The sequence below is a fragment of the Cupressus sempervirens genome, chromosome 2, assembly GCF_028749045.1.
Source record: "Cupressus sempervirens isolate cs-2001-9-10 chromosome 2, ASM2874904v1, whole genome shotgun sequence".
Classification (NCBI taxonomy): Eukaryota; Viridiplantae; Streptophyta; class Pinopsida; order Cupressales; family Cupressaceae; genus Cupressus; species Cupressus sempervirens.
Genome location: NC_143119.1, coordinates 766,430,124 through 766,450,098, shown reverse-complemented (window position 1 = coordinate 766,450,098; position 19,975 = coordinate 766,430,124). Strand labels below are relative to the sequence as shown.

The window sequence follows — 19,975 nt, the reverse complement described above, 5'->3', positions numbered from 1 at the left end:
GCAACTATGCTTTCTTCATCTTTATCGGGTATTTATAAATGCAGCCTGTATAAAGTTAAAAATATTTGGGAGTGGTAATGATAAAATGTTGAAAAAGTTGCAAATCTGAATCATGAAGAAGGGTGAAAATAAAATTTTCACTATTTTAACCAACTTGACTCTATTATATATGGTGGCACAATAAAGATGGGATCCCTAAAGTAATGAGTGAAAAGAAAAAAGAAAAAGAAAATGCTTCATGACATATTAGGGTATCTGAGAACTTTGCTAACATCAGTATGCATAGACATCAAATATATGTTATCAATATTGCTATGATAAAGGAGTTCATGTTACTCTCAAAATTTTTTGGGCGACATCATGAAGGTGATACTCAAACTCAAGGCAAAGAGCAAGCACATCTTGTTGTTCGAGCACAGAGGTTTGTACAGATGTTGACAAGGTATCAGGGACTAAGGCCAGATTTAGCTGTCATTGTCTTGGACACAACGCAGAGGTTTTGCACAAGAAGTTTTGGAATGTACATTCAAAATTGATTCAATTGATGCATCCAATGAAATTCCTACCATGAAGGAGATTATTATAGAAGGGCTGGTAATTAACAAGACTGATCTTGCAACAGTAGTTGGAGTGGACTTAAAAGTTATGGAACGTGATGCACTTCAGAAATGTGATGGAGGACCACTTGTTTTTGCACATGTAAAGCATGGACTTGGAGTCCAAGAGATGTTGATCACATACTCCAAGCTTGGGAAGAAGTTACACAATAGACTTGAATGTTTCGTAGTTCTTATCCAACTACGTGCCCAGAATGAAGTCTGCTCCTCAATTCATGGAAATGCCACGATGGTGGATACAACAAGTTGTTCAACCATGTACCTGATTCACCCCTGCATAAGTATGGTTATTTGCAGAACATATTAATATTGTTGAGAGAACAATATTAAGTGCATCAATGATATGAAATATGTGAGGAGATTGGCTGGCTATGACAGATATGGTAGCGAGCAATATGCACTTGGTTGTGTTCACTTCCACGTCCTCGAAGGAAGCTATAGAAGGCATTGTATATCATGGAGATGTGTTGTTGAAAATGAGCATGAATAACAAAACCTATCCAATGAAGAAATTGGCGGTATGGATAAATGGCGGTTTGAATAATATAACAAAAGGAAAATTGAAGATATTAGTGAGGTTAGCTGCAACATTGCATGTACCACAGTGAGTCTCGCCGTGCAACTCAACTCTTTCCTACACCCATGGCAAACTGCTAAGGAGGTATCCTATCTATTACATAGTCATAAAGGTGCAATCATTACCACTACCAAGTAGGTAAAAAGTCACAGAGATAATATAATAAGCACAGGTTTGAAGATTGCGATCAATCAAAATCTTAAGTTTGGAGTCTCTCAATAAGCTCGTCTGTGACATTTCACTATAGAGCATGCATGATGATGCACATGGTATGATCAATAATATGATCATTAACCAAGCATAAAGAGGTTCAATGCAAATAATAGTGTGCCACCAATTATGTCCATGATTTGAGGTTTAAGATGTATCCAGATAAAATGTGAACCCTAATTTGGTTAATAAGTACAAAATGGTGAGTAAATGCAATGACAGGCAGTGGAAGCCAAAAACCAAGCGGCAACATCAAATTTTGAGGTACATATTCAGATTCCTTTGTCCAAGTATTACAAACCCATGTGTTGTTGCTAAAGACAGTATTGCAATGGCACATGGAGCACACGAAAGTAGCAGGTTTCAAAGCCTCATATTCTAGAACCACTTTCTTGTCTGTTATTATTCTTGTCTTCAGCATTGACATCAAGTAATTTTGATTGTGATATGCATTCAATCTCTCTCTGTATTATGGGCATTTGGATAATGGTCAAGTTAGAAGATATATGGCTACTAAACAACCTATTCTTTCAAGAGCTCTCACTAGTACATTTGAGACCATTTTTCGACCATTATTGGTCGAAATTTCGACCTAATTTTCGACCAAACTTTGACCAAATTCGACCAACCCATTGGTCAGAATTTTTTCAGTCAAAATTTTGACCAACCTTCTGGTTGGTCAAAATTTTGACCAATACGTTGGTCAAAATTTTGACCAATACGTTGGTCGAAAAACCTCCATAGCCATGGTGCAAGTTCTGTCAGGAATTGGTCGAAATTTTGACCAATGAAGGTAGAAAATTTCGACCAATAAAGGTAGAAATTTCAACCAATGAAGTAAAGAAAATTTGACCAATAAAGGTAGAAATTTTGACCAATGAAAGTCAAAAATTTCGACTAATAAAGGTAGAAATTTCGACCAATGAAAGTAAAAAATTTTGACCAATGAAGGTAGAAATTTTGACCAATGAAGGTCAAAAATTTTGACCAATGAAGGTAGAAATTTTGACCAATGAAGGTCAAAAATTTTGACCAATGAAGGTAGAAATTTCTACCAATAGGTAGGTGTAAATTTTTTTTCAGGCATTCTATAAAATAGTCACATGCCTTGCGTATGATATGACATTTTGCATGCATCTTGCACTCTCATCCGGCTGATGATGGATTACAGAGAGTGATCTAAAACCATGATGCTAAAAAACACACAATCAAATCCAAAATGAACTTGCATTATAGATGGATTGTGGAAATCTGATATTGTTAATTTTGCATGCATGTCTACTAGGACAAATATATGTTTAAGTTGTGATTGTCCTGGTAGACATGCATGCAATTTTACCAATATCAGATTTCCACAATCCATTTGTAGTGCAAGTTCATTTTGGATTTGATTGTGTATTTTTTAGCATCATGGTTTCAGATCACTCTACGTAATCCATCATTAGCTAGATGAGAGAGAGTGCAGGATGCATGCAAAATGTCATATCATACGTAAGGCATGTGAACCGTTTTATAGAATGCCTAAAAAAAACTAACAGTAACTAATATGAAAAATATATAATTAGTTATATGATTGAGACAAATCATGTACCAGTGAGTTGGTCAAAATTTTGACCAAAATTTTTTTGACCAATGGGTTGGTCAAATTTGGTTGAAAATTGGGTCGAAAATTTGATCAATGAAGGTCAAAAAATGAACCCAAATGCACTAGTGCAAGTATGCTCGCCAAGTTGACTCTTTGAGTTCGATCATCAAGTCACCCCACCAAAGTGCCTCATCAAGGTCAGTCTTTAGGTCCGCTCATCAAGCTTGCTCACCAAGTCAACTCGCCATGTCATGTCTCTAAGTGGCCTCGCTAAGTCAGCTCGCCAACTTGCCCCACCAAGTTGCCACTTTAAGCCCACTCACCATGTTAGATCGCCAGGCCGACTCCCCAAGTCAGCTCGCCAAGCTGACAATTGAAGTATGCTCACCAAATTGACTCTCTAAGTTCGCTTGCCAAGTTCGCCCCCTAGGCCAACTCTCCAGGTCAGCTCACCAAGTCACCCCCACCCAGTCACCTCAACAAGTTGACTCATTAAGTCAACTCATGAAGTTGACTCACCTAGTGGTTTTACCACCTTGCCCCAACAAGTGGGCTCACTCAGTGTGCTTACGAAGTTGCCCCATAGAGTTGCTTCTCTAAGCTCGCTCAACATGTAAACTCACTGGGTCGGCACGCCAAGTTGACACTTTAAGTTTTCTCATCAAGTCACCCAACTAAAGCGCCTCATCAAGGTCAGTCTTTAAGTACACTTAGTAGGTCAGCTCACCAAGTTGCTTCACGAAGTCGCCTCACCAAGTGGCCTCGATAAGTTAGCTCACCAACTTGCACCACCAAGTTTCCACTTTAAGTCGACTCGCCATATCAGCTTGCTAGGCCGACTCCCATAGCCAGCTCACCAAACTGATAATTCAAGTATGCTCACCAAGTCAACTCTTTAAGTTCGCTCACCAAGTCTGCCCCCTAGGTCAACTCTCCAGGTCAGCCCACCAAGTCACCCCCATCGATTCACCTCAACGAGTTGACTCTTTAAGTCAGCTCACCAAGTCTATTGTTCAACTACACATGCCAGGTCAGCTCGCCAAGCCCACCAAGTCATGTCACCAAGTCAACTGTTCGAGTACACTCACAAAGTTGACTCTTTAAGGTCAGCTCGCCAATCCAGCCCACCAATTCATGTCACCAAGTCGCCTCACCAAGTCGACTCGCCCACATGTCCCACCAAGTCCTCAAGTCTGCTCGCCAAGCTGACAATTCAAGTGCGCTCACCAAGTCGACTCTAAGTTTTCTCACCAAGCCCATCCCCTAGCTCAACTCTCCAGGTCAGCTCACCAAGTCATTCCCACCCAATCACCTCAATGAGTTGACTCTTTTAGTTAGCTCACCAAGTCTACTATTCAAGTACGCATGCTAGGTCGGCTCGCCAATCCAGCCCACCAAGTCATGTCACCAAGTCGATTGTTTGAGTACGCTCATAAAGTTGACTCTTTAAGTTCGCTCATCAAGTCACCCCACCAAAGCACCTCATCAAGGTCAGTCTTTAAGTCTGCTCACCAAGTCAGCTCGCCAAGTCGCCGCACCAAGTTGACTCACCAAGTGGACTCACTAAGTCAGCTCGCCAACTTGCCCCACCAAGTCGACTGTTCAAGTATGCTCGCCAAGTTGACTCTTTGAGTTCGGTCATCAAGTCACCCCACCAAAGTGCCTCATCAAGGTTAGTCTTTAGGTTCGCTCATCGAGCTTGCTCACCAAGTCAGCTCGCTATGTCACTTCTCTAAGTGGCCTCACTAAGTTGGCTCACCAACTTGCCCCACCAAGTTGCCACTTTAAGCCCACTCACCATGTTAGATCGCCAGGTCGGCTCCCCAAGTCAGCTCGCCAAGCTGACAATTGAAGTATGCTCACCAAGTTGACTCTCTAAGTTCACTCACCAAGTCCGCCCCCTAGGCCAACTCTCCAGGTCAGCTCACCAAGTCACCCCCACTTGCCCCACCAACTCGCCATGTTAACTCGACAGGCTGACCGCCAGGCCGACTCCCCTAGTCAGCTTGCCAAGCCAACAATTCAAGTATGCTCACCAACTGGACTCTTTATGTTCGCTCACCAAGTCCACCCCCTAGGTCAGCTCACCAAGTCACCCCCACCCAGTGCTTATTGTGAACAAACCAATCTGGATCATAAGAGAAGTGATTATAGATTATTATGAAAGGGTGCGACTGAAAAGAGAGATAACTCACGTCATTTACGACATGAGTAATCATTTCTAATGAAAGCTATAAAAAGGTAGTTCTATCATTCAACTCAGGATGATTGGAAGAACTTATTATATTTTGTATCTCACGATGATCGCTCTGTAAGAGAGCATATTGCCTTTGGCACCCATTCAGTGCAGGCATATAAAGTCTACCATCAAAAATGACATCATCTTTGAGTATATTTATATTGTCATATCAGACAACTTATCACATTATTTAGAGCATAAATATAAAGTTATATCAGAGACAACCTGCATATTTGCAAATTCTTACTTGTATATCAGACACAACGAACAGTACAAGGTACTGAGAATTTCCTCAGTCATTGCATGTAATTTCATGTATATCAGAAATAGAAAATATATATCATCTTGATTGTTATGCAATCATAATTATTTTGATCTGAACCATACTGTATATGCATTTGGAATTAAGAATCATTCAAATATTACTTTAATACAAGAAACTATTTCTATATTCATTGAATTGTGAAGAATTCAAGTAGTATCTCATAATCAAAAACATAAGGAAATTACAACCACCAAATTATGTGACTGAGAAGTGAGTCTACAGAGTCTGCAGTTGCTCATTTTACTATAGACAGCATTTTCTTAAGAAGCTTTACCCCAGTCAGGAATTGATACTCCAATGACACATACTCACAACCACTAGTTTTCTGTCCACCAGGGTCCCTGCCAATATTTGAAGGTTGCATATGATGCATGACTACTACTAGGATTTTCTCCACAAAAAGAAATTCATGTTGTCATAAAAGCTATTGTCAAGTAACATCCTGGCAAATATCATGCCTCTAAATTTCTAATGATGTCTGTATATGTCGGATCCCAATTGTGATAGTCGCAAATAACACATTACATATCTTCCTAAAATGTTCTTGACAGGAAGAGATCCCCTGTTTTAAAATAAGACAAATTAGAGTCAGTCCATTTAAAAGTCAACTATACAAATATAGGTGGCACACAATCTATTAGAAACTTAAGCTTCCACTCTACTTACCAAACATGAGAGTCATAGTTATTGTTTTGGTTATCGCCCATCACAAAAACATAGCCATGAGGCACATGCTGCAAATGGATATAACATGAAATGTAGAGATTTTAGTTAACTTTATTGATCGTGTAATCAATGAATAACAAAAGGATATGTGATGTGTGAAACCTCTATCTTTATGGATATTGTAACTTTAATTCCCATATGAGTATTGTTTCGAGTGTATCAAATTATGTTAATTTATCAGGATTCAACTGCGAGGAGGGTTTGAGTCAAAACTTATACATTTAGCATATTTTGCAGTGGGACCATTGTCTTCTACACCCAATATAAGATGTCAACAAGCTCTACACCATATGCAACAAGAACATAAAAATATAATTTCTTGGATTCAATCAACACTAAAGAAAAATTGCATATTTAATTGAAACTACTTTGAAGCCTCTATGATAAACTTGTAAATCTTTAAATGGCACTACAATTTATTACTGAGAGACTTGGTCCAGAAAGATAAGATGGATGACTGAATAGATTTTCCCCAACTAACAATTTTCTTTTCTAAGACTTCAGGAAATGCTATCAAGATCCTTTACAAATCAAAATTGGGGCAATTATATTATTTGATGAGAACCTGACTTTGCCCTTAATAATTAGACATTTTCCCCTTCACAAACTCTTTACATTCTCAATTTTGACTCCTTAAACATATACATAGCTCTAATTTTCATTGTTTCCCACATCAAGGTAACATCAATGGCCATAAGCAGTGATGTTCAAATTAAATTTAAAAAGGACCAATAATTATGGCAAGGTAGTTAACTAAGTCCAACCCCAAGCCTTCCTCCAAAAAAACCTAATATGACATCCATAACTTGATTTTGGAGTAAAAATAATGACTATTACAACACTATATATTTCTTTCACAAAAAAAATACCAACAAGATAGGTATCAGATGATAGTGGTCATGAATCAATTTGTCAAGATGCCAAATGCATCTAGTCACCATATATTCTAAAAGCTTAATTGCCTTGAGACAAGATTCGTGGGCAGGAAAATAACCAGTATACAAATTGAGAAGAACTGAAATATTAGGCAGAATCTGCAAAATAACATATCTGACTACCCCATGAAAAGTAAACTAGATTTCAAAAAGTTTGCTATCAATATGTATGGCATGTGCCATATAGCAAGCAGCGTAGCAGCATCCCCAACACAAGTGGTAATTCTGTGGGAAGGAACACTGATATCAAATATAAAATTTGATAAGAAAGAGACAAAACTCATTTTGATATTTCTTATGAAGGCTTGACCATGAAATCGTAATAGGGGAACCCATATCAATTGGACCATCAAATTGTGAGAATACTTGCTCAAATACCCAACAAATCACAAACTTTCCAACAAACTCAAACTCTTTGCAAAAATAAGGTTGGGGACTTATCTAGGCATGTGTGCAATTGTGTTAACTAATCAAATATTTTTATACAAGAATACATTGCAATTTTGGCTTGTAGAAGAATATTAAATGGGTTGGTGGTAAGAAACTCTTTCAAGTTACTCCTGATTACATGTATGCTTGACTACCCTCTGCGGATTGGTGCAATTAATTAAACCTCCTATGAGGTCTTCATGATTCTAGGAATGTTTGGGCTAAGAGACAAGAATTTCGTCTAATTATCTACCTAAAAAGTTCTGTCTAGATGGGGACTCCTATTCTTTATGCTAAGTGTCAGAGAAGTCTTTCAAAAGGTGCAAGTAAATGTTAGAGGTATTATCTTTGAGACAAACTCTATTCAAACAATTTGATGCACCTTAGGCATATAGCTTGTGCTAGCCCTTGCAAAGAAATGGTTATTTAAAAATTTTGAGCCAATGATACTATTGTAGGCTTAGAAAGTATATGTTGGTTTTCTTAGATCATATCTGTACAAAATATTCCTTTGCTTCAACTATTTTTAGTTGCAGAATGTAGCTAGGAGTAGAGAAAAATGACATCACTAACAAACAAAATAATCTCAATATATTTTTCTCTACATGGATGGTTCCTCAAATGTGATGATCCCTCTCAATATCTGCTATAATTTTTCTTATCATTTTGGTTTTGAGTTATTGTGATTGAATATTCATTAAAAACATATATTAAAATGCAAGTGCAATTCTGTTTGACAACAAAAATGAACAGCATATATCTTCACAATAAAATACTATTATAAAGAACATTAAGCAGATATGAAGCTTCTAAATATAATGGAGGTTACAGATCTACTGTAACAATTCTCCCTTTATATGAAGCTGTATATAGATATAAACATTATAAGAAATTAAATATATTATTCAATTACTATGAAAACAAACATTTCACTTAACAAAAACTAATATATCAAGTACCTCCATTTGAAGAAAAATTATCACTTGTTGCTCGAACATCATGGATACTTAATTGATGAGTAAGTCTTGACAATAAAGATGCCTATTTTTTGAATCTCTCACGTTTCCTTTTTGCATTCTGATCTTCTTGGAGAAGTTCTTCAATCTTTGCTATACTCTGAGAGCTGTTTGAAGTAGAATTGAAAAATAATATATGAGGAACATAGAAAAAAAATATAACTAGTACCATGGCCATATTAGCCACATGTAATTAACCTTCACCTGACAGAGCTATAAAGTTGAGTCAACATTTCCTCTTTGGCTTTCTCAACTTGGCAGAGCACCACAACCTGTCAATCATTGAAGGACAAGTTAATACTCATGAGAACCATACAGAAGAACACCTATTTCTGTAGTGCTTTAATGCAAGGATGTTCTAAGGTTCTTACTTTGGGTACATTTGCAGCAAGACTATTCAGAACAACTTCCACATAACCACATACTTCTTGAGACATCAACCTCAACTCCTCCTCTGGATCAACTAGTCACCTGGCCATTGTATCCTAATTACAAAGAACATGAATAAACTGAACATTAGCTTTGCCTCAGTATTTAATTTGTGTCTTATTAGATAAATTAAGACGCATCATGATCAATCAACCTTACATAAGGAAAAAACCATTCCTAGCATTTTCATTAAATAATTAATAGAAAACCAGCACAAATGTTTTTTACCACATTACATAAGTTTGTTTTAAGAATGCAAACTGTAAAGCGTAGAGCTACTACAATTTTATTGTAAAGCAACTATGAGAAATAAATTGGCACATTGTTGAAAAGTCATCTGAGCTCCATATGAATGGATATTCCTAATAGTACATGAGTTTGTGTCTCATCTCACATTCAAACTCAGTGACCTTCATTACCTAAGTTGAATTCCTACTAAAAGGTAGCAACTAAGAGATAAAAAGATTTGTATGGTTGATAATTGACAATAGTTCCATAGGGCAGACTAAAGGGGAATTTGTTTGTCCATCTCACATTCAAACTAAGGTTTTGCATATCATCTTCACAATTTTTGTTTATCACTTCGGCTAAGATATATTATAATATTAATGAAGTTGCACAGACCATAGTCAAGGTACCTGGTCCATTAAGAAATTTATCAAATTAACTAAAACATTTACAAGGTAGTTATCTTGAACTAAGATACATGGCATGTACATAGGCAGAGATTTTTAATTTTTTACATTAAGCTTCTTAACTATAAAGGTCAAAACTCTGCATGGGCATCCTATACTGTATTTCAATATAGTTATGCTTATATTGAGCTATCTTATTATTTTAGTTAGATACCTAAGTTACTTGCGGCAAAAAAATGTCTTCTAGTTGATGTCAAAAGCATTAACAAAATATGCAAGCTCATCATCCTTTATCTGCAAGAGTCATTCGATGAAAATGTCTCAAGCTACCAACTAGTAGCTTGTGTAATATTTTTGCACTTCGATTCTCATTCAACCACCTCAAGCTACAAGAGCCTCTTCTCATAAAACTCATTACAAGAGCATAAAAATCATTACAACTACCAACAAGAGGAAAGGAGGAGCTCAAATAGTTCATATATAGGCTTTCATCAGCATCAAACACTTTATGTTGTATGGGTAAACCATTCAAAGGGACAGTCAGCATGACATCTTCAAACTAGTCATCATGTAAATTGTAAAGCAATAACCATTACAAGATTATCCATGATCAAATGGTGAAGGATCCTCAGCATGACATCTAGTATTGAGCAATCATTCCTAGATGAAGGAAAGTACTCATATTAGAGAATCACAACTATGGATAAATCGTCATTTAGAACTATTTTCACTAGTAGCTAAGATATCAATCTGCATCATACATGGAAGAAGTTGAAGAGCAGTCAATACACATCAACATCATGAGAAGAAGTGATTTGGTTAATGAACCAATTACTAAATCAATATGGAGTGATACATAATAGCTAATGAGGAATCCATAATGGGTATTCCGGTTCCCAAGTGCTGATAAGTATGATAGCTACTATGAAGACCAAAAACCAAGTGATAATTGATCAATGATCATATGTATATCCAATGATGGTCCATGATTACTATGTAACAGGATGATACACAAATTAGGAGAAGTTGTATCAATAAATATAAATAATCAAGAGGACATCAATCAACATATGACTGAGCAATAATAAGCATGCAACACTCATAATCGATACCAATATGGAGGAACAATAATTATGTTATGATAATTATTAAGTGAAAAAATGACAAACTTTGAGATCTATTGAACCAATGAACCATATTATTATACTAGCTCATAGGAATTTCTAAGGCAATGCTCACTCTTCTCTTTTCTCCATGATTGATTCCTCTCAGGTGCCAGATTCCTATGGGAGTGTTGGCACATTCCTAAAGACCCATATAATATCAACGAATCAACAAGCCCTTTGTAATGAAACACATGGGCCTTATATGACCAAATAAAGCTTAAACTAGATATAATGATGCCTATAATCAGGCCTACGATGAAACATGAAGCTCAAAACTCGAGATTGGAGCCTAAAAATTATTTAAACAGCCTCTGGGTCTAATGAATGGACCTGATCTAATTAGACAAGTCCATAATTCAATGTAGAATGGGCTTGATTAGGCCCCAATAGTTGACATACAGGCCTAATTAGGCCTAGATCCAAGTGGCTAGGGCTTTAGCATATAGGGTGTGAATTTGGGAACATATACTAGGCTAAGTTTGAGACAGATCTAACCTCAAAAGGGTAACATGTGGGCCTCGGCCCAAAACATAAAACATATAGGCCTTAGCCACATGAAATAAGACCCAAATCTGGGCACAAAACTCGTAAACAAGGACCTAAACTAGATCCAATCCAAACATGTCGCCTCAAATCTACAAGGCGGATCCTAATCGGCAAGGTGATGGAAAACTAAAAGTTTACCAAAACAAAGAACATTTTTAAATAGAAGAGAGACAAGGGATGGAAAACTAAAATTTTACCAAATTATGGTTCACTAACGTTTACAGCCATTGTCTTTCACCATTACTATATCTCTGTTGTATAGAGTTGTGAGAAAAACCAGTTGAGTCATTGTCTTTACCTTCGAAATTCCCCTCACCCATGGACTTACTTGGAGTAATGTGCATGTTTGTCAGGCTGGAAATCCTACTTCCAATGCAAGAGGACTTCTCTGAAGGTAAGTTCAACATTTTGGACATGGGCATTAGAGCTGAGATACTATGTTCCCAGCTTGACTTTTGACTATATGAAATGATTCCTGCGACAATTTGGCTCGGAATCAGAGAGAAAATTGGGACTTGAATTAGAGTTGATAGTCTTGTTTCTGGCACGGGCATCCTTGAACCTGAGGAGGAGCATCTTGGCAGTCTCTTTGCCCCTCAAAAGGCAGGCTGCTTCATCCTTTGCAGTGTCAAAGGTGCCCAACAAACTGATCTTTTGAATGTTGTCTTCTATCTTTGCAACCCATCTCCTTGATGGCCTTTGTCTAATAGTAAGACCATTAGTTCTGATAGAAGAACCATTTCCTATAAGCAATATGTGTTGACACCAATAATATCATATCTGATTCTCATCACGCTGAATATACATGGTTTAATCTTCAAAACATTTGCAGAGTTCAAGGATTGCTTCTTCTGTCAGTTTAATGTTTCCTTGTTTAGCTTCTTCTTAATTAGAATACCAGCAATCTGTTGAAGTATCAGTGAGATATTAGATGATACACATTTTATTATCCTTGTCTTTTTCGCCCACTACCAAGAAATCTCTCTTCCAATTGTGGTAAAACTTCGTACATCCCAGGCAGGCTTGACAAAGCAAGGTTTCATAGACCAAAAAGCATGTAGAAGCCCAAAAACAATTCCATAAAGGAAAAAGCATTCCAGCCTAGCATGTATAGAAGATATAAAATATTAATTGTGAGCTGTATTATTTCTTGAATTTCTAGAGGCCTGTATGATTTACTCTATGTTCTTCAGATTCGTATATTTGCACTTGTTTTTCTCATCAAACTCATTCTTTAAATATCGTGAATAACCTTCTTTTCTTTGCACTTAGTTAGAGCAGCATCTTATTGTTGGATTAATTGTCAACATTTTCTTTTGAAATTTGTGAGATGGCTTAACTCTTTAAGTTCGCTCACCAAGTTCGCTCGCCATGTCGGCTCGCCGAGTCAGCTCACCAAGTCACCCCTCCAAGTCGCTTGAAGCAAAGAAAAATTTGGTGTATTGTGCAAGTCTAAATAATGCTATCATTTTATATTTATAAAAACACTTACTTGGAAACATAACGAAGTGTTCTCCCCTTAGATTACTTCCCATTGAACAAACCAAGGAAAATGCAATAGATATATTTATCAACAAAGAAATAACATCAACAAGAGTAACCATGCCATCTACAACAACTACAAGATGATAGATGTCCTGCCATTCTCATGGCCCAAGGGGCCATATGAATTGGACACTCATTATGTGACCTTGAGTTTAATTGAGGAGGATAGTCTCAACTCTCCCAGCATCCTATCAAGCTTTTCCACCGAATTCCTAATATGGTCAGCTATTAGAAGTATGCAGTGAAATGGATACAAGTGAATTTAGGGTGTTCTGTTTTCAATATCATTTGTATAATGATCATAAATCCTTGATACAATTTTCTCTAAATTGAATTGCAATTATGTATTTTATATATATAATACTATTTATAAATAACTTGTGTTGTGGGACTTGTTATTTTTGGGCAAAATCCAATATATCCCATAAAGAGATCATTATGCTGCTTGTGCAGGAGCTCCACATTCTGAAGAATCATACCATTTTTGGTAGGCACCTAAAAGGCAATTTCCATAAGGAGTTGATGCCTTCCATTGGTTATGATAAAAACTTAAAATAGATCTTTAAGGAGTGACTGCAGAAGATACTTGAGCAACCGTAACACAATTATTGTTGTTTTTTGGAAAGCCTTAAAGCATCTACAAATGTAGCAAACTGAGGTAGGTAATCACATTTTAATATGCAATAACAAACAATTCATGCAATAACAAACAATTCATGCACTCTCTCAGGTTACCATACTCAAGGCCCTAGAGCCATTGGGCTCTAAAATGAAAAATAAAAGTTCAAAATAAGAACATGCAGCATAAAATTAATTACTAACTAATGTCATTATGCCAACATCACTACTGCACTGCATCTTGGAATAGTTTAACAATATACACTACTTCCAAATGGCATTTAAAGTATGCGAGCTAGAAAGCAAATCTAGGTAACAAAAATGAGGGTCAATCTCAAGGTCAATGTTTTACCCTGCCATTTGGCAGAGTCAGTCAAATATATTCAACCTGCCCTTGAAAAACATGAGATTTGTTGAACATCCTTAAGATTCATTTTATTTTTTTCCTTACCTGTAACTCGTGGTATGCAGAATAATATTGTGGATATCTTCCATTTGACCCCCCAAAAGCTTCCTGCCATGTATCTAGCAGGACCAAGATCTTTTCTCTAAAATTTAAATCAAGCTACAAAATAAAATACAAATAAAACCCACATAAAGGACTGCTGAAAATATGCACTAAGAGCACAAACCGAAAATTGTTTAAGCTACAACCCAGAAAAACATGTGCAAGTTACACAAAAGCTTTTTTTACAGACCTTTTTCTTTACTATCTTGACCATTTCATGTATCACATCTCTCTCGGCAACTTGCAAGTGAACAGTATCACCACAATTTTTTGTAAGTGTCTCTAATAGCTGCAAAAATAACTAGGCAAATATTAAATCAAAGTTATCCATCAAAGTCAATCATAAATGAATTCTTACTATAGTAAATTTTTTGCACTCAGAATTCAACCAAATATCTCAGTAATGATAATTTAAAATAAATCAAAATGTATATAGAAATTTATAATATTATTCAATACTAACCGTCAGAGAAAGAATTTGGATCTTAGGATTCTTATTGGCAATGTGTTTCTTAATTGTTTTGATTACTTCCTTTGCTTGTCTGTTCCAACACAATCATATTGACCAATATAGACCCTTCATTACAATCACCATATCCAAATGTCCATTTATAAGAAAGAACTTAGAAGACAGAGCTGTTAACTTGGTTTATAAAAACCATACCAACATCTCTTATGCGAACTCTATTCATATAACAAAGATGGGATTACATTCTCCGAACATGGACTACCATTAATGCATAATACAGAGCAACTACCAATCAAATAATGTCAAATTGGATTTACAAAAGAGGATAACAGTGTATCAATATTTGCAAAGCATAATCAAGAAATCTGAACCTAAGGTGGATTAAAGCAATTTAGCATGATTATATGCCTTGTAACTCAGAGATGAAGGTATTTCCAAATATTTTGTATGACTTCTCATGTTAGACAAAAGATTATACAGACACATCTTATAAATATAGCCAAGATAGAATATATGACAAAAGGAGTAAGATTTCTTTGTGCCATTCAAGGTTCTTGGATAGGCAGCATGAATAAAATGAAATGCTTTCATTTCCTTAAAAATTCTTGAAATCCATGTTTGATTATGACTACCATACATGTTGATCTGAGCATGCCTGGCTCCCAGTTACTGCTATGATATAGTTTAAGATTACTACTATAACTGATAAGTGGTGATGTAGATGAGCAAATTTGGATAACAGTTTCTATATGTTAGGTGTCAAGAAGCTTCACTTTACAATTTAAAAAATGGTTCTACCATACATGCTGTTTTATTTTGTGTCATCTTGGAAAACATTGGATCATTCATGTAAACAAACCTAACAAGCTCTCTTGTGTGTTTATACTTAAGTTCTAACGTTTCTTTTCCAGCTTGCACTAGAAGACTCTTCTGAAAAGTAATTCAACATTATAACATAATTATGAGTTGCGGAAGCATCAACTGTACCAAATCCTTACATAGCTGAAAACTATATAACCCATCACTGAAAAGTGATCAATATTACTCAAAAGATGCATTTGTTAAAACCATTGATTGATCAAAAGATGCACATCTGGTTTCCAGCTTGTACTGTTTCCATTTCTTAATCTATTAATTCTCAGAGCTTGATTGTTCTAACACCGTGCATAATGCTTTTATTGTTCCTTCCTAAATAGGCTCTGAAAGGTATCAGAGAGAAGGTGCATATTGTAACTAAGTTTGGATTGACTTGGAGTAATGGAGAAGTTGGTGTGAAGGGAGATCCTGCATATGTCAGGGCTGCCTGTGAAGCAAGCCTCAAGAGGCTTGATATAGACTACATTGATCTTTATTACCAGCACAAGGTGGATATTACTGTACCCATAGAAGCTACTATAAGTCTTCAGATTCCAAACCCTTAACCTTGCACCAAAATACTATTTTGTCATGGTGCTATAATTTTTAAGATTCAAAATCTGTACTACTATGACAGGTTTTTTATTTTAATCTTATTTATAAAATTTTGGGCAATGGTTTTTCTCCAAAAACTAGATAGTTGAATCTTGAATTTGATTTGATGTGAGAAATATATTTTACATATCAATTCTTGAGATTGATAAGTATGAAATATTTTCTACAGCAAGTCAAATTGTGATTTTACTACAAGGATTCAACTAAGTGGTTTTCTAGTGAAACGCATTGACACAAGTTATTTTAATAGTGGTTTACAAGAACTCATTTTTCATAAGAATGAATGGAACACGTAGTACTCATTACATTTAGATGATGCTCATAAGGTGAAGCATTAAGCCTTTCCAGAAGGTCACTAAGTGCAATACTACTCCAACTTATTGTCATGAGAGATGAGTTCTTATGAAGCTAATGTAACATGAGTCAATGAATTTGTCTCAGAAACAACAAAATCAAAATTTCAAACCTCTAATTTCACTAGAAAATATGTGTCTAATAATCAAGGTTGTATGGCTTTGGAGGGCAAGATTGTATCCCTCTGGCTCTTTACCGACGCCTAGCAAAACATAAGAAATCTGATAACAAGCAAATCAATTTTCCTTTTATACAGATGGGTGAACTGAAGAAGTTGGTAGAAGAGGGAAATATAAAATATGTGGGTCTGTTTGAAGCCTCTGCTTCAACAATCTGTAGGGCCCATGCAGTGCATCCAATCACTGTTGTGCAGCTTGAATGGTCTCTCTGGAGTAGGGATTCTGAGGCCCAAATTATTCCCACCTCTAGGTAAACGTTGTGACAATATAATACCTCAACAGTCAATGATTCAATGTTTACTTTATAGATTGCAGAGAACTGAGAATAAATATTTGTGAATTGGGTTCACAGTATATACCAAAAGTTGAAGTTTTTAATAAGATTTTTTTTGAACTTTGTTCCATTTGAACTTAGATAAGGAATACAAGCTTACTTATATTTATTTTATTTCATTTTATTCCATTCATAGGGAGTTGGGGATTGGGATTGTTCCATACAGTCCTTTAGGCATGGGTTTCTTCAGCACAGGAGGAAAACTTCTTCAAAGTGTGACAGATAATGACTTCGTAAGGTAAAGGATAGGATTTTTTTTTTCCATTTAATAATTGTACCATTTTAAAGATGATCTAATGTTGAGTTCAAACATTGAGACTGAACAACAAAGTAAAATCTAAACAAAAATCTACATGACAAGACTGACAATAAAGGTGAAAATTAATTTGATTTGATTTTGTCATTGTTGATTGTTTCATATCATAATAATTGATCTGTTAAATAGGGGAATCCGAGGTTTTGAGGTGAGAATCTTGAGTGGAACCAAGATCTATTACTAAATCTAAGTAAGATCAATTTAAGAAAAGGGTGCAGCCCAAGCCAGGTTGCTCTTGCATGGGTTCAAGACCAGGGAAATGATGTTGTGCCCATTCCTGGAACCACCAAGATGAAGAACTTGGATGATAATATCTTCTCTCTCGGTCAAATTGACAGCAGATGACATGAATGAAATCAAAGCCATCTTTCCTGTAGATGTTGCAGCTGGAGATCGACACAGAGCTGTTTATTTGCAATTGACCTGAATAAATTCAAAAATGCTCCCATACAACACTCTCCATTGAATTAAAGCACATAAATGTTTGTGTTCTAGAGCAGAACATTTGCAATTGAGCTAGATGAATAAAGGGCTCTGAAGAGTTAGCAGCGTTAACAAAAAAAGAATCTAAATAAATGGATTTTTTAGCCTTGTACTATATCAGTTATAAATGCTTATTATTGAAAATGTAGTATTTTTAAAGTCTATTAATAGAGTATTTTCAGAGCCTATTAATAGAGAGCTTTTGGTAAATGACTCTATAAAGAGTTTTATAAACCCGGTGAAAATATATTTCGTTAATAGTAATGATACTGGCATTTTAACATTTATGCATGACAATATTTATGGACTAGTGATAAACCCAAACCTTTCCAGATGGATCTTAAGTAGGAGTTAGTAATAAAGATCCAATAAATGAGTCGTAATGTCTCCAAGGTTCTCTCAGAGACTTCGATATTCAACCATTGTTACTCCACATAACTTGTGGGCTTGGACATCAGGATAACAATATGCCATTTATTATCAGTGCATGCCAAGGATACATTAGAGGTTTTCACCCCATATGTCAACAAATTCATGTTTCAAAGTAGATAATCTAGAATGTCCATCCGGTGCCAATTACATGTTTTATTATCAAGACAAAGCACAAGAACCCGTAGCTACAAATAAATCCAAATTTCCTTGAATTTCCTTGAAACAGTATGAAACACACTCAGAGAAGTGGTATAACATTGAATAAGACCCATATTACATTACAAAAACCATATAAAAATCTCAAAGTCTTTCTAATACAAATTTCAAACTCGTTTATGATCATATTAATTTAAACAAAAATAAGTATATAATGGTAAGAAGTTGCATGCAAAAATTATTTATAATATTGCATTCAAATTCATTGATATGCACAGAAGTAGTGCCATGTAGAGTGCAGGAAGGGTCTACGTTGTATGGGTATGTCTCTCTTGATACAGAGGTGTGACACCTAAGAAAGAAATGGTAGCCCTAGTTCACTATGTTGTGTACACAGATGTCACTTTTCTTGATACTTTAGAGTCTTAGACACTAATAAAATTATTGTAGGGAAAGTCAGTCAACTTACTAAATCTATTATGACACCTCCATTCTAAATGGCATTATCATATTAGACTTTGTGATCCAACGTATTGAAGAAATTACCTTAATATTGAAGAATTAATACAAGTGATGTTGCAGGTTTAGTGGGATTGCTTCCAAATTCTGACTCTTCCACAATACCACTCTAAATATATAGTCCATCTCTAGTTCCTTTGTGCTCATTCCATTAGGAAGACTCCAGTCAAAGGAGTGAACCAGCGAAGCCAAAACTAAATGAGGCATCTTATCAGCCAAAGGAAGCCCTAGGCATATTCTTCTCCCTACTCCAAATGGTACAAGCTCAAAATCTTGTCCCTTAAAGTCCACAGTAGCTCCCTCTCCCTCCAAAAACCTCTCTCACATAAATTTGGAAGGCTCCTTCCAACACAACAGGATCCCTCGCAATCGCAAACTCCCTATTTCACAAGATCTTGATGCTTTATGAGGGATCAAAAGAGGACCAGGAGGATACAGTCGAAGCACTTCTTTCACCATTGCATGAAGGTAAGGTAGATGATCAATATCAGATTCCTCCACTCTTCTACTATGACCTACAACCTCCTCTAACTCCCCTTGGACTTTTTCCATTTTATCTAGATTATGAATGAGTTTTACCATTGCCCATTCTATTATTGCACTAGTGATGTTGAAACCAGAAATTAACAGATCCTGCATTATCAAAACACCCCATCCTCATTAACCAACGTCGCCACTCTCATCTTCAGCCCTAACTTGGCCTCCTCATTAGTAGATGACAACATTGATTGCAAGGATTTCATTAACACCATCGCTGCCACACCCATCTCCATGCACCCCCTATACATAGATGCCCCTTTCTCAAAAACCTTTGCCTTTGCCTCCTCCAGCCTGTGAAACCCTTCCTCCATTTTCGTCCTCAACAACAATGAGTTTTTCCCACTTTTAAAAAAAATTTAACATATGAAGCCCGTGTTGGTCGAAAATTCGACCAACACGGGCATGGATTTTTAAAAAAAGATATTTTTCCTTGCATATTTCAACCAATCTAAAACATTTTAATAGATGGTCAAAAATTTTGGTCGAAAATTGGGGTCAAATATACTAGTGTCTTCAACCGAGTCAGAAGGATATATTTCATTGTTGATTATTCAAGTTAGAAGTTTAGTAGCAATGGTGGTAATCATTGTCCATGCCTTAAAGGACCCAATGATATA

At 36.1% G+C, this 19,975-nt stretch overlaps 1 pseudogene; it reads left to right on the top strand.

Annotated features, from left to right (window-relative positions):
* The first annotated feature begins 567 nt into the window (after positions 1 to 567).
* On the top strand, positions 568 to 17,655 carry LOC149575705 (auxin-induced protein PCNT115-like; annotated as a pseudogene).
* The last annotated feature ends 2,320 nt before the right edge of the window (positions 17,656 to 19,975 follow it).